This window comes from Crinia signifera, chromosome 6 (assembly GCF_055691185.1).
Source record: "Crinia signifera chromosome 6, ASM5569118v1, whole genome shotgun sequence".
Taxonomy (NCBI): domain Eukaryota; kingdom Metazoa; phylum Chordata; class Amphibia; order Anura; family Myobatrachidae; genus Crinia; species Crinia signifera.
The window spans coordinates 251,921,129-251,936,192 of NC_139222.1; the positions used below are offsets into that span (position 1 = coordinate 251,921,129).

At 46.5% G+C, this 15,064-nt stretch overlaps 1 protein-coding gene across 3 annotated transcripts in view; it reads left to right on the top strand.

The window, feature by feature from the left end:
• BLNK (B cell linker) overlaps positions 1–15,064 on the top strand; it is a 249,892-nt gene that overhangs the window by 42,863 nt on the left and 191,965 nt on the right. The window contains exons 1-2 of one of the 3 annotated variants that reach the window (XM_083149318.1): positions 7,655–7,741; positions 8,139–8,214. The exons of the other annotated variants lie outside the window; for them this stretch is intronic. The gene's annotated coding sequence lies outside the window, so the exon portion shown is untranslated. Of the gene's footprint in view, positions 1–7,654; positions 7,742–8,138; positions 8,215–15,064 lie in introns of those variants that run through there. 3 annotated transcript variants of the gene reach the window in all.

The following is a 15,064-nucleotide window of genomic DNA, read 5'->3' on the forward strand; positions in this document are numbered from 1 at the left end:
AGGCCTGGCAGCAGCAATGATCCGGGGAGCAGGAGGCCCAGCGGGAATGCAGGAGTCCTGGCTGCGGAAATGACCAGAGGACCTGGAGGCCTGGCTGCAGCAATGATCCGGGGAGCAGAAGGCCCAGCGGAAGCACAGGAGTCCTGGCTGCGGAAGTGACCAGAGGACCTGAAGGCCTGGCTGCAGCGATGACCTCGGGAACAGGAGGCCTGGCAGCAGCAGTGACCTGGGGAGCAGGAGGCCTGGCAGACGCAATGACCTGGGAACGGGAGGCCTGGCAGCAGCAATGATCCGGGGAGCAGGAGGCCCAGCGGGAGCGCAGGAGTCCTGGCTGCGGAAGTGACCAGAGGACCTGGAGGCTTGGCTGCAGCGATGACCTCAGGAACAGGAGGCCTGGCAGCAGCAATGACCTGGGGAGAAGAAGGCGCGTTGGGAGCGCAGGACTCCTGGAAGTGGCGGTGACCAGGGGAGCAAGAGACTCGGCAGCAGCAGTGAGCGGGGGCACAGGAGACATTGAAGTGAGCGGGGGAACAAGAGACCCGGCAACAGATGTGAGCCGGGGATCAGAATACTTGACAGCGGCAGGGAGCAAGTCTCCTTATTATAGTCTCCTGTCGGCGGTGCACAGATCTTACTTGACTTGCCTTGTCTAGCCCTGTAACTGGAAACCTGCCCTGTCATGTCTGCAATCCTAAAAACCTGCCCTGATTTGCCTGCAATCCTAAAAACCTGCCCTGATTTGCCTGGAATCCTGAAAACCTGCCTTGCCTCTGTACTCTGTCACTTTGATAACCAGTACTAACATCTCAGACATACAGTACCTGCAGTGTCCTGAATTCTATTCACCATAAACTTTCTGTGATAATTCTGGTTGCAGCTACTACTCTCCAGTAAAATGACTCTTGTCCAGTGCAGATACCAGGTGACCCAGGCAGAGGGCCACGACTAGGGTGACCAACTCATCCCTTTAATCCGGGACACATATTAATTATACAGGTTCTGTGGCAGTTTAAAACCAGGTGAAATGGAGTCTTGAGGTGTGGCAGTTTAAAACCAGGTGAAAGCCAGCCATAGAACCTGTGTAATTAATATGTGTCATGGATTAAAGGGATGAGTTGGTCACCCTAGCCGCGACCTGCATGCTGGATACCTTGTGGGGTACCCTGGTGAACACCACAGGCTTGTTAGACCTTGTTGGCCATACCCCCAGAGCGGTGAAAATGGGGACATGACCTGATGGGATTGACACGTTTATATACCACACGAGCATGTGTCTCCGAGCATTTGTCCCAGCGCCACCTGAGACAAAGTTGGGAGGTATGACATTGTTTATTTGCGGGAGTTCTACATATCCTTTCCCTATGAAACACTTCCCACAGTGCCCAGCAGTAGGCACACATGCATGGTACATACAAGCTATAGAACTGAATTAATTTCCGCATCGGTTCTTTTCAATGAAGTGAATCAAAGTGTTATCCTGTAGGAAATATCTGACGGTATAAACAGGATGTATTTTGGTTAAATAAATCAATGTTCTATCCTGGTACAGCTGCCTGCTATGTTCTGTGATGTTTATGAGCGAATTTGATTTCCATGTTGATCCAGCCACTAATTGAATCATCTGTTTCACAAAGAAGTCTCCTCAGTAACACACATTTGTTGCATTGCAGCTTAATACAAAAGAGCGGGTCACGTGTTGCCACTGCCTGAGCTGGCAGCCTCTCAGCCAACAGATGGTATATGCTGTTTAATCGCAGCACACTCCATATTAACATTTGTTATTATGATAATTACTACTGAAATTCCTACCACCATAGATAACAGATTAATGCCTAATTTCTGCAAAATAGAGTTTTTGGTGTCCAAGAATATGACACTTTAAATTCAATAGCAAGCTACTTTACGTAGTACCGGAACATTGTGGGTACATGGAGTCCTTTCATCCCTGTTCTAAGAGAAATAACAAATGAATTGTTTTGATGTCATGTTATAAAAGCATTCAAATGTTCAGCAAATTAATTGAAAAAAGAGAAAACAAGTCCCATAAAAAGGAAAGAAAAAAAAAATCACCGCACAGAGGACACAGACGTCACAGTCAGCAGAACAAGAAAAGGATTTACAAAAAATAATAATTCACAAACATTTAAAACCATCCAAAAAAAATCACTTTGTTTTGTTATTTTTCAGCTAGAAGAAGATACTTATGGGTTTATTCAGGATGGCTCGCAAAATACATTTGGGGCACGATTCATGTTCACTCGGAATGGGGCAAAAGTCACATACCTCCTGACTTTTGGCTAGTCAAAATTGGGACCTGCGGTGCCAAAGGTGTGGTCGTCCCAGAAAGAGGGCAGAGTCAGTTGAATGTGGTCCCAGATAGAGGGGCATGGCGTAGCAGTGCGACCCCCGTTTTGTCACTTTGAGGGTGTGCCCAGTGCTCCCCGAGCAGCTGGGCAGCCCCCCGGCTCCTCTCTGCACTAAGGATCCCTCAAATGCCCCAACCCCCTTCCCAACTGTCATCTGCTGGCACTCCCAGTGACAGGGGGGGGGGGGTCAAGGAGGACAGCTGACTTGGGCCCCGCCAATCTTAACTGCCATGAAAACAGGCCCCACCCCACTCACTCAGTGGTCCTACGGGCTGCTGTTCTCCCCTCTGAAATGGCTAGCCAATAGCTGAGCTCAGCTACCCAACGACCCCGCCCGGCGAGTGGGGGGCTACATGGGACCCGGTCGGGGGGCAGGGCTATAGGTGGATGGATGCTGCATGACAGAGAAGAGGCTGCTGCACTCAGTTCCAGCCAGGCCATCTCCAGCCAGCCTACAGTCTGCAGATGTTTCAAAGGTAAGGATAAGGATGATGGTGTATGTGTGTATATATGTGGGGTGGGTTATGCTGCTGGGGGGTAAGGGTAAGGCCATAGGGTGTGAGGGTTAAGCACTAGTGAGGAGGGTCAGAACTAGGGGTTGGGACAGAGGGTCAGGAAGCACATTAGGGTTATAGAGTGCAGGCCGCTGTGTGAGGTTGCACGTCAGTGTGATAGAGAACAGGCCGTGGGGTGAGGGTGCACGTTAGTGTGATAGAGCGAAGGTGCAGGGTGAGGGTTGTGCATCAGTGTGATAGAGCGCAGGCTGAGGGAGCATGTCAGTGTAATATAGCATAGGCTGCAGGGTGAGGTAGTGCATCAGTGTGACAGGGTGAGGAAGTGCATCAGTGTGACAGGGTGAGTGAGCGCAGGGTGAGGGAGCGTGTCAGTCTGATAGAGCACATGCCGCAGGGAGAGGGTGTGCGTCTGTGTAATATAGTGCAGCTGGTAGGGTGAGGGAGCGCATCAGTGTGATAGAGCTCATGCCACAGGGTGAGTGAGCGCAGGGTGAGGGGTGCGCGTCGGTGTGATAGAATGCAGGCCGCAGGGTGACAGAGTGCATCGGTGGGATAGAGCTCAGACTGCAGGATGAGGGAGTGTATCAGTGTGATAGAGCGGGATGGAGTGCGTGCAGTTTATGTTCTAGCATGGGAGGGGGTTGATAGTGTTTGATGGGGTGGGGGCCCCAGAGATAAAAGTGTATGGAGCCCCAAGATTTCTGTTGATGGCCCTGCCCGCAGGAGGAACAGCGGGACAATCCCACTAGGTACAGTTGGGAGATATGCCACCAGTTGTCAGATTCTGCTTAGCAAAAAGATATTTCAAATGGGAGGAGGATTAGTAGCAGAAATGTAGTTATGTTACTTTTAGCTTTTCCGCTACAATACATGGACACCAAGGAACATAAGAATGAAACATACAGTAAGAATGGAACGTCTCCCTGCGGGTTCAGCCAGACCTCTTACAGATTTAAATGACTGAAAGAGCCAAGCACACCCTTAGTGATCCCAGGAAGAGATGAGTGCTGGATATTTTAATAAGGCAGATGTTCAGCAAAACAACGGCTAATGCTTGTTATACTTTAGTGAAGCCATTTAATGTCAATTCACTGAATTTCTGCTTTATTCTGTTATATGTATAACTATTACAAGCAACATAATGATTCTATCAGACCACACAGTGGGGCAGATGTATTAAGCCTTAACAAGAGATAAATGCAAGGGTGATAAGGAGAGATAAACATCCAGCCAATCAGCTCCTTTTTTCAAACATGGCAGTTAGCAGGTGATTGGCTGGGCGTTTATCTCTCCTTATCACCCTTGGATTTATCTCTTGTTAAAGCTTAATACATCTGCCCCATTGTATAATAAACCGTAGTTGGAGGTTGTAAACCTGACACAATAATTTAAACTTGATTTGAAACGCTTGAAGGTATCACATGTGCTTGCAGTAGTTTATGTTGCCTCTAGTATTATTCAGTGAGCAGCCTCATTTTGAAATATACTGAAATAGCCAAACTAAAGTAATAATGTGGGGTCTCACGGTAGTTCAGTGGCGCACTCAGGGGTGGTTTCCGAGTACCTGGAACAGCCCCTGAGTGCGCATGCCCAGCCTTAGTATCTCCCTCCATCCTCACAATGCAGCTAGTCTGCTCTAAGCCTCCAATGTGTATAGTCAGTCCTGTCCAAATGCGTTTTGTCATCAGACTGGGGGCTGTGCTGAGGCCCAGCAATGTGGCATAATATGAACTGGGGACACTGCAGGCTGTAGTAAGCATCGCTTCTGTGATGTGGTACATCCAAACACTTACTGCATACAAAGTGATCACATTTGTATAAACATATGTGATTAGTAATGCAAAGGGCATCTCTCCTCATAGGAGCTTCCCCTTGTAATGTCAGGACTTCCAAGTTTTGGCCCTGGGAGTCCCTTTGATCATGCTACATCAGTTGGAGGTGCTGGGAGGGATCTGATTGGATCCCTCTCAGAGGGAATTGCAGAGGCACCTATAGGGTAATGCCAGCAAAAGCTGGTGTTACTCACCCCATCCAAGCATCGGGATTCATAACATTTTCCAGCTTGGTACATATGGGAAATGCGGCCATAAATGGCTCTTTTCGGTATTCTAGAAGCAATTTTCCTGTGGTACACGGGTTCTCAAACTCGGTCCTCAGGATCCCACACAGTGCATGTTTTCTAGGTCCCCTCACAGCATCACAAGTGAAATAATTAGCTCCACCTGTGGATCTTTTAAAATGTGACAATGTGTAATGCATGCACCTGTAGGTTGACCTGGAAAACATGAACTGTGTGGGGTCCTGATGACCGAGTTTGAGAACCCGTGCAGTAGTACATCCAGCCCATAATGTAGACTACGGTACTGCTACATTTACTGTATGGTTCATTAAATAAACTAGGGCACTGCTATGGGGCTTAATATTAGCTAGGGCACTACTATTGTTCAGAAACATAACTAGGGCACTGCTATGGGGCATAACATTAGCTAGGGCACTACTATAGTTCAGAAACATAACTAGGGCACTGCTATGGGGCATAACATTAGCTAGGGCACTACTATAGTTCAGAAACATAACTAGGGAACTATTATGGGGCAAAACATTACTAACTGTTGGGTAGAGGTGTCTTTCTAGAAGCATTGGGACAGCGGACCCTTCAAAATTTTGCTACAAAGTTCTGGCTACACCCTCTGATGGCTGCCCTGCTGCCACCCGCTAGGACGTACGGACTGAGCAGGTTCTTTTTAATACAGTGAAGTTGGAGATGCAAAAGGTACTGTAGTTTCCCCTTACCGAATTACCCACCCGCTCAGAGAGGCAGGTTCTCCTACTAGGCCTTAAGGCCCCCTTACACTAGGCTGAGGTATAGCATGCAAGTGACCTGGCAGCTCTTCGGCACTTGGATCGCATAAGATATATCGTACGGGGTCCTTTTGCAAACTATACATCACATGGGATCCCAGCCAAGGCTGCCGTATCTGACAAATCTTTAGTACAGCACTGGCAATCTCCGGCTCCGATACGATGCATGCGGGACTGTGCATCAGATCGGAAATGGAGACAGAACACATATTATTTGCCACTTTTGACCAGATTTCTCGACCCGATCCACTGAAATCAGGTGAAAAAGGACTAAAATCATAAAAGCATATGATCAGCTTTAGGTTTAGGCTTACTGTACTTAGACGCAGGTAATGAACACAAAGGTTACGGCCCTTTGGTTTTATTTGTCAGGAGAGGAGGAACAGGTGTCTTCTCTGGCCATGACACACATTTCAATACACTCTTGAAACAAAGTCATAAACTTGTCTGTGTTGCAGGCATGAAAACACAAGCGGGTACTGCACATAGAAGACACAAAAAAGAAGGAATTCCCGCACCAGTATCTTTTGTTTGGATTCTCCTCCCCCAGTTATTTTCAAAATTTTAGTGGAGATCCAATCTTCCTCTAAACTTGTCCGGGGGGTGCTACCCACTACTTAAAGTTAAACCTATACACCCACAGAAAAAGAAGTATCTTGTTGGGTGCACTGAGAATCAAAATATTTTTTATAAAATGTAACTTTTAATAGTTCCTATAAAAAGGTCTCTTAATCAGACGGAGACCACATGACCTTGTCTCAGAGTGAAATATTAAAAGATAGAACAATGTGATAAGGATTGAAAAAAATGTGAAAGAATTAAAAAATGAAAAGAAAAGGATGAGCGTGTGTGTGTCAGTTATTTGTTTCTTGGCTTAAATTGCCTTTATAATAAGTTTCTGCTTGCTGCTGCTATTATGTTGCAGCTGTGGAGCGCTATGCTCCCCTGTCCATATCGGCGCTGCTATCAAAATGATAGCAGGCCGAATGTATGAACGGTCAGCATCGCTGACCGTTCCGCACGAAGCCTGCTTTGGCTTCGCCAGCATCAGGCTGGCGAAGCCCTATCTAAACAGCAGGGACAGCGCTGTCCCTGCTGTTAGGTCTGGGCTGCGCTGGGGATCTCGCGTGAACAGCGAGATCCCGCGCATGCCCAGTGCGGCCGGGGGACAGGAGATAGCGCATCAGTATTAACTGATGCGCTATCTCCAGAAAGGGACATCGCTGAAGGGGGGAGTTAACGCTCCCCCGCTTCGGCAGACAAGATGTTAATACATCTTGTCGATGTCCCTTCCTGCTTCGCCTCGCTATTGAGGCGAAGCAGGAAGTATCATAGCAGCGCGATAAGCGCTGCTATGATACATCTGCTGAATGAAAGCGTCTATTGCATGAGTTATTGGTAAGCTCTACAGCACAACATAGGAGCCTCCGGTGCATGAGCATCCCCAACAGGGGCAGATTTAGTCCTCAGGGGCCCAAGACAAGTTAGTGGTTTGGGGCCCTCATCGCTCAACCTTTCCATAGCATTATATTTTTGGTGCTGATTGCAGGCGGCATGTATAGAGCACCTTGGCACATGAATCAGGCTCTAGGTGTTTAGTCCGTAGGCTTAATCAGGGTAGCCGAGAGGTAGGCCAGGCCCGGGTAAAATGTTGGGGGTGTGGCCTAATTGTGGGAGGCGTGGCCACCTCCTGCGATTAGGCCAAGTCCTCAAAACATTTAGGGGGGTGAAATCACACTTTAAAGTCGAGGGGGGAGTGTTGTTGTTGCCCCCCCCCCCCCCCCCCCCTCAGCAGCAGCAGCAGCACACACGTACAGCATGTGCTGTGCTGACAGCAGGCTCAGCATGAGCTCTCAAGCTGTCAGTTAGATGCACATGCTGAGCCTGCTGTCAGCACAGCACATGCTGTACGTGTGTGTGCTGCTGCTGCTGTTTGGGAGAGACAGAGGAGGAAGTGGGGGAGTCGGACCAGGGCCCCTCCAGCAAGACTGGGCCCGGGTAATTAGTACCCGCTCCTCCCCCCCCACACACACACCTTTCGGCTGCCCTGGGCTTAATACCTGCGTCACATTCACAGTAAACTGACTGCCCAGATTCGGTGGAGGAAACCGTTTAGTGTGTCCAAACATTTTTTATTCTATCAAAGAACATCAAAGGGACTTTGGGAGTGTGGTCAGGTCCATGTGATGTCATCGTGATGTCATGCGATAGTCAGGCCATGCTCCTCTGGTTATGTTTTAGATGGCCAGGTTACCCTTTGGGGGCCCTTGGTACCTGCTAAGCCCTAGGCAGGCACCTAGGATGCCTTGTGGAAAATCCGCCTCTGATCCCCAGTAAAGTAGGAAAAGTTGGGAATAAGATTCTTTCCTCTCCTAACAGCTTCTCCTCCCTATAGCATATCAAACACACACCGGTATCCCTGGAAAGCAAGAGGAGGGCTTTGCAGCTGCGGAGACATCAAAGTGTGGGAGGTAGGTCAGGGCTGCAACTAGGGGGTGGGGGGCTAGGGGGACTGGATGGAGCAGAGCCAAATTACTGCCTTGCCCCAGGTGACAAAAATCCTAGTTTCAGCCCTGGACAGGTATCTTCCTGCCATATCTAGTTGAAACTTCCCTCTGTGGAGTGCAGGGTGCAGGGGATGATACATCTGTGGAGGAGGTGAGGTTGTTCAAGGTGATGCTCATAGCATGAATAGCCTGTAAGCAGCACCATGGGCCTGATTCAGAGGTAACGCAAACTATATATATATATATATATATATATATATATATATATATATATATATATATATACATATATAAATCCACGGGAAGTTATTCAGTCTGTCCGTTCAAGACATTCAGTCTGTCCGTTCCACAGCACCTGCAGGTGCTGTGGAACGGACAGACTGAATGTCTTGAAAAAGGGTCGCATGAAGACCCGAAACGTCGACTGTCATGTCTGATTTTTATTGGAGAAATTAAAGAATTGGATTTGAACTATTTGAAGCCTGGTGAGTGCGCTCTGTGGATATCTTCCCGTGGATATAAATGGCACATTGTGGTTAATCCAGGTGTAGCCTGGGCTTATGGCACCCCAGCATAGAATTTAGGAATTTTGTGAGTGCAGCTTAAGTATCTTGGATATACATATATACAGTATATAGAAAGCTGAGATGCACATAAAACCCTTAGCAGGCACAGGGCATCGCACAGCACTCCAGGGACTTCACTCAAAACGAGTGATAAACTGTGTTGGCGCCCCCGATATTGATTGTGCAATGTTTTCATCGCATCGCATGCCATACACCCGATGCACTGCGATGCGATTTTAGCCCCCTATTCGATTAAAAAATTGTATAAGCACCCTAATGGGTGCTTACAATGTTAAATGCACCCCCACGCCACCCCCACTATAAACGTGAACACGAAGCGTGGCAAGCGCAGCGAGCCCGCGAGGGGCGGCGGTACGCGTCCTACGACCTTTTCATACCCCCACTATCCACGTCGGCGTGGAGTCGATTTTATAAAGTGTGGCGAGTGCAGCGGGCCCCGCGAGGGGACGCGTATACCTGTGAAGTTATGTGCGTCCCCTCGTGGGGCACGCTGCGCTCGCCACGCTTCGGGTTTGGTGGCTGTGCTCGCCACACTTTATAAAATCAACTCCACGCCGACGTGGATAGTGGGGGTATTAAAAGTTTGTAGGAAGCGTACCGCCGCCCCCCCCCCCCCCCCCGCGGGCACGCTGCGCTCGCCACGCTTCGGGTTCACGTTTATAGTGGGGGGTGGCGTGGGGGTGCATTTAACGTTGTAAGCACCCATTAGGGTGCTTATACAATTTTTTATCGCATCCCATCGCATTGTATGGCATTGTATGCCATATACAATGCCATACAATTTTAAAATTGTATGACATTGTACAACATTGCGTGATATCGCATCGCATACCATCGTATGCCTTATGGTATACGATGCGATGGGCGCCGTGATAACACACAAGTACCACTGTGTTTATTGCAACGTTTTGGGGCACTTCGGCCCCATCGTCAGGCTAACAGTAGCCTGGCGACGGGGCCGAAGCATCCCGAAACGTTGCAATAAACACAGTTTATCACTCGTTTTGAGTGAAGTCCCTGGAGTGCCGTGCGATGCCCTCTCCCTGCTAAGGGTTTTATGTGCATCTCAGCTTTCTACATTCTTCTATGTAAAGGCACCCGGGCAGTTGCTTATTTGATATAGGAGTGCCGGATCTACCAGATCTCTCTCTCTCTCTCGCCATTCCTAAGAATGGGGTACAAAAAGCACCCACTTCCCAGGATGGGGTGCAGTGACCTGTGACCCCTGTGTTAATGCTTAATCCGCCCCTAGTTGTATGCACAAAGCAGCTATGGTGTACAGGAGAGTTGGTGAAGGTAAAACCTGTAACTAAATCTGTATTTCCTATATCAGTACTGGAGCCTTTGCCTTTAATAAACATGGCAGATTTGTAAAAGGAAAAAAATAAACAAATACCAGCTGCAGGAATCTAGAATAAATAAATCTAAACAACCCTCAAATATTTACAATAAAAGAAAGAAAAAAAGAAGACAGATGGCATTGCATGGGCTAATACTTATTCTGCGCGCATTATCCCATTTATCTGCTGGCATTGTCCTGGCTGTAGGTGATGCTGGGTCAGGTAACTCACTGCAGAATTCTGGATTTTCAGTGGATGATGTTTACTTTTATGTCCTTCTGTGTTCCTCCGGTATTTCTTTATTTAGTTGTTCAATGTTTGATAAGTGGATTATGTTGATAAATGGACCATCCACAAACACCTTTCAATCCATAATTGCACAGAGCAGCGTGAAAAAATAATACATAATGTGGCAATATTTGCACTGGGACATTCAGGTGTTGTTAGAGGCTGCAACGTACCTGTGATTAATTAAAAATATCCAATATTGTAAAAAAAAAAAAAAAAGAAGACGAAACGTTATTTCATTGGTATCTCTTTAGAGGCCATAGGAATTTGTAGATGTTTCAATAGCTGGGTGTGACAATTATGTGATGCTATATTTATTGTAGAAATACCTCCCAACATTCTACGGTTAGGAATTAGATCAAGGCCACTCCCCCTCTTATGCTATGGGGCGTGGTCACATTAGGTTATGGGTATGCCACAGTCACCAAGGTTACGCCTAGTTCTTCTAAAGTTGCCGTTAGACTCAGGACAGTCCAGGGGTTTTCAGTGGGTAACATATGTAAGCATAAATATCTAAATAATTTTCTGACCGTATATTCTTATTATATTGCACCAGCACTTGTTCTTGTACATTTGTTACCTATGATTACAGTTATGGTATAAAAGTTATGGTTTAGGAGTACAGATACCTAGTATCTGCTCTCTTTTCTTACTTTGGGGCATATTTATCATAATCATCATTATGAAAAATACCCTGAGATTAGATCCGCGCCGCACTAGAGCCAGCAGAGACAGCTGTGCAGCAGTTGGGGAACCATAGGTAAAACTGTATAATGTTATATGTAGATAACATTATTATCACAGGACTCCCTTTGGCATTTTTTTTACAATTTTGTTTAGTGAATTTGGCCAGATTGCATGTCCTATTACAAGTATGAGAAATGTTTAAGTAAGTAAGTAAGTTTTATTTATATAGCGCACTTTCTCCAACAGGACTCAAGGCGCTTTACAGACCTTAAAAATAACAATGCACATACTGCAATAGAAAGGGTTATCAGTACAAGGAACAGGCAACAATGGCAGTAGAGATGTACATCACACATACAGATATGCACAAGATGCATTCTAATAAGGGACACGGACATGGGGAACATATTTACCAAGCTGTGCAGTACCCAGGCAGCCAATCAGCGGCGCCACATGGTGATTGCACAGCCAGTAACAGTACTGATATATATACTAGATGTATTCTAATGAGGGACACAGACATGGGGAACATATCATTACTGAGCTGTGGAGCACCCAGGCAGCCAATCAGCGGCGCCACATGGTGATTGCACAGCCAGCTAGGTAGCCAATAACAGTACTGATATTTATACTAGATGTACTCTTAATGAGGGACACAGACATGGGGAACATATCATTACTGAGCTGTGCAGTACCCAGGCAGCCAATCAGCGGCGCCACATGGTGATTGCACCAGCCAGTACTGTACATATAAAACACAAAAGAACAGTACAGGGTACACAGAACTAGACATAACACAATGAAAGCACAATTCTTAGTACACAATACAGCCGAGATATAAGGAAGTGAATGAGAATAGATGCAGGTATAGATTGTAGAAGAGCTGTAGTTGAAACACAAGAAGAGTGCTTTGAGAACAGGAGGGAGGAGGGCCCTGCTCTAAGGAGCTTATAATCTAGAGGGAGGGGAAGACAGACAGGTGACATGAGGTGCAGGTAAGGAGACCAGAGGCAAGAAGTGAGCATGGCAGGGATGGTCAGGACACGAGGTGGCAGGTAAAGAGAATGGACAAAGTAGTCCTCTCTCTCCTCCTATCCTCATCTTCCCCCTTCACCTGCACTCTTGACCCTAACAGCTTTGCACCGTGGGCCATGCCACAACACACCCTGCTAGGGGCAGAAAGCATGCAGAGTGAATAGAGAATGCACAGGATTGAGGAACCATGGCTCTGGTACAGAGATTGGTTCAGTAAGGAGTTCATTGTCCTGGCTGTGCAGACTGTAGGTGATGCTGGGCCAGGTAACTCACTGCAGAATTCTGGATTTTCAGTGGATGATGTTTACTTTTATGTCCTGTGTTGCTCCGGTATTTCTTTATTTAGTTGTTCAATGTTTGTTCAACTGTTTCTTTAACTGTTCAGATGCTACCCTTAGTTAAGAACACCCTTGCTGAAAGTCAGCAAGCTGCCTTGCTTCTAACCCTAAAGAAATACTATCCCAAATTAAGAGCAAGGCCAGGCCAGACCATTTTCCCACCTGAATGAAATGCTAATTGTACAGAGATCATAAACTAGCCTGATTGGCCAGCCAAGAGGTATGCTAATATTGGCTTGCTTAGAACCTTTCAATCTATACATACATCTAACAAATACAATTAGCTATCGATATACATACATTTAAAGCAAAAACATGCCAGAAGATAATGCAGAAGCTAGGCTGGGATATGTAGTGCAGTGGATATGGATGTTACATACATTTAAAGCAAAAACATGCCAGAAGATAATGCAGAAGCTAGGCTGGGATCTGTAGTGCAGTGGATATGGATGTTACATACATTTAAAGCAAAACATGCCAGAAGATAATGCAGAAGCTAGGCTGGGATCTGTAGTGCAGTGGATATGGATGTTACATACATTTAAAGCAAAAACATGCCAGAAGATAATGCAGAAGCTAGGCTGGGATCTGTAGTGCAGTGGATGTGATCTGGAATGTGAATTTAAAGGTTTGGAGGAGAAGGTTGCTAATTTTCCTTCAACTGCCTTGTAGTACATATTGGCAATACTAAAATATGTGAAAAGGGTGTCAGAACACACTTTTTCTGATTATTTTAGTAAAAATAATGCTAAACATTCCTGATATTAAAAAGTGGATAAACAGTGCTACTTTGAGGAATAACTCAACATTTCTCCAACTGCAGGGGCCTTAACAATCGTGAGTGGACATTTAATACTGGAAACCATCATCTCCATAATTTTGGCACCCCCCCCTGTGCCAGTACCATGCCGACAGTGCAAGGCACCCGCGCAGAAGCCCTGCACATACGCATAAAGATAATGCGCATGCGCAGGGCATAACCATCAGTCCCCCGTGTGAACATGAGGGGGATGATCCAATTAGAACCAGGCCCAGTATTTTATATATACATTTTTAAGTATTTATATAGCCCATCAAGACTGCACCTTGGGGCCAATTCAGAACCATTTGTTAGGGTCCAAATTCGACCCCTTACCCGATGGTCAAAGTTTGCGCGTGTGCAATTATGCCAATGTGCAAACCCCGAGAGAGAACAGTTTCGTTGAGTTTCATATTGGCCGAACCGTTCGCTCCACAGTGGGGTGAAGGGGGTGGGCAGGGGGCGAGAGCAGGGGATCACCCAGCGTTTTATGGGCATCTCCATAAAATTGCTCGGCATTCCCCTGAAGATGCAGGAGTGGCAATGTCTGCTGGGGGCAAGCGGCTGGCCCCGAAATCGGAGAGCACTGCGTCCGCTAGAAAAGTCAGTCCGAAGGCAGGACAAATCATCAAATGATTTCTCCTCCTAGCGGCCACATGTGATGGGATATGTTACCGTACACATCCCCTAGCATGCTAGCGAGGGTATATGCACGGCGGGGGGGGGCATTCAGCCGGGCAGCAGGCAGCGTTTACCTGTTTGCTATTCAGCGAACATGTGCAGCCTAGCAAACAGGTCTGAATCAGGCCCTTTATAAATCTGCCTGGCAGCAAAGTGTATCAGGAAATAATACTGCGTTGTCCATATAGCTAAATACCTGTTTATGCAAAATCCTCAGCTGGGCCAAAAGTATTCAGTAATCTGGCCAACAGTAATAGAACGTAGAACCCGGGGGACTTCTATAGCGTGAAGGCTACACTCCAGTGTATTCTCCATTGCATTCACAGACACTGCCAACTCTCATCTGAAATCATCTCCCCTCTTATGGCTGGAGCTGTCGTTCTTGGAACAGAGGCAGCTTCCTGGATTCCAGCACATGGGAACTTTCCACAGCGGCGAGAACACGGGATCCTGCTTAAACAAACACTGTAGCATTTTTATTTAAACAATCTTCAACAAAGTAATTAGCTAAATGAATAAACCATATTTATTACTATTAAGTGAACTTAAGTATTTGGTATTTTACAATATTCTTCATATTCTTCTTTCACCACTAGATGTCATGGGTGTTCAATATTTGCTATATTTATGCAGCAAAAAAACAAGAATTATAACTCAGTCCTATCCAGTCCGGATACCTATCGCTGTGCTGGAGTTTTTGGGGAACCCCCCCCAAAAAAAAAGGTTAGAAATATTATCAGCCCATCTATAACTTCCCCGGTATTTCTAGCACAAAAGACGTAACTTTATTATTTTATTTCTGCACTACCAGTCATTTATATAGCACACCCATATTAGGCAGCACCTATTTCCTTACAATAATATTGCTTAGCAGAATTAAATCTAATGTATATACTACTCTGCAAAATAAGGTGCACATGATTTCTAATGCCATACCTCTGTACACTAGTAACACCCTCTAGAACAGGGCTGGCCAAACCGGTCCTAGAGATCTACCATTGGTCCATGTTTTCCAAATCACCTAGCTGGTGCACAGCTGTAGTCATTACTAACTGTCAC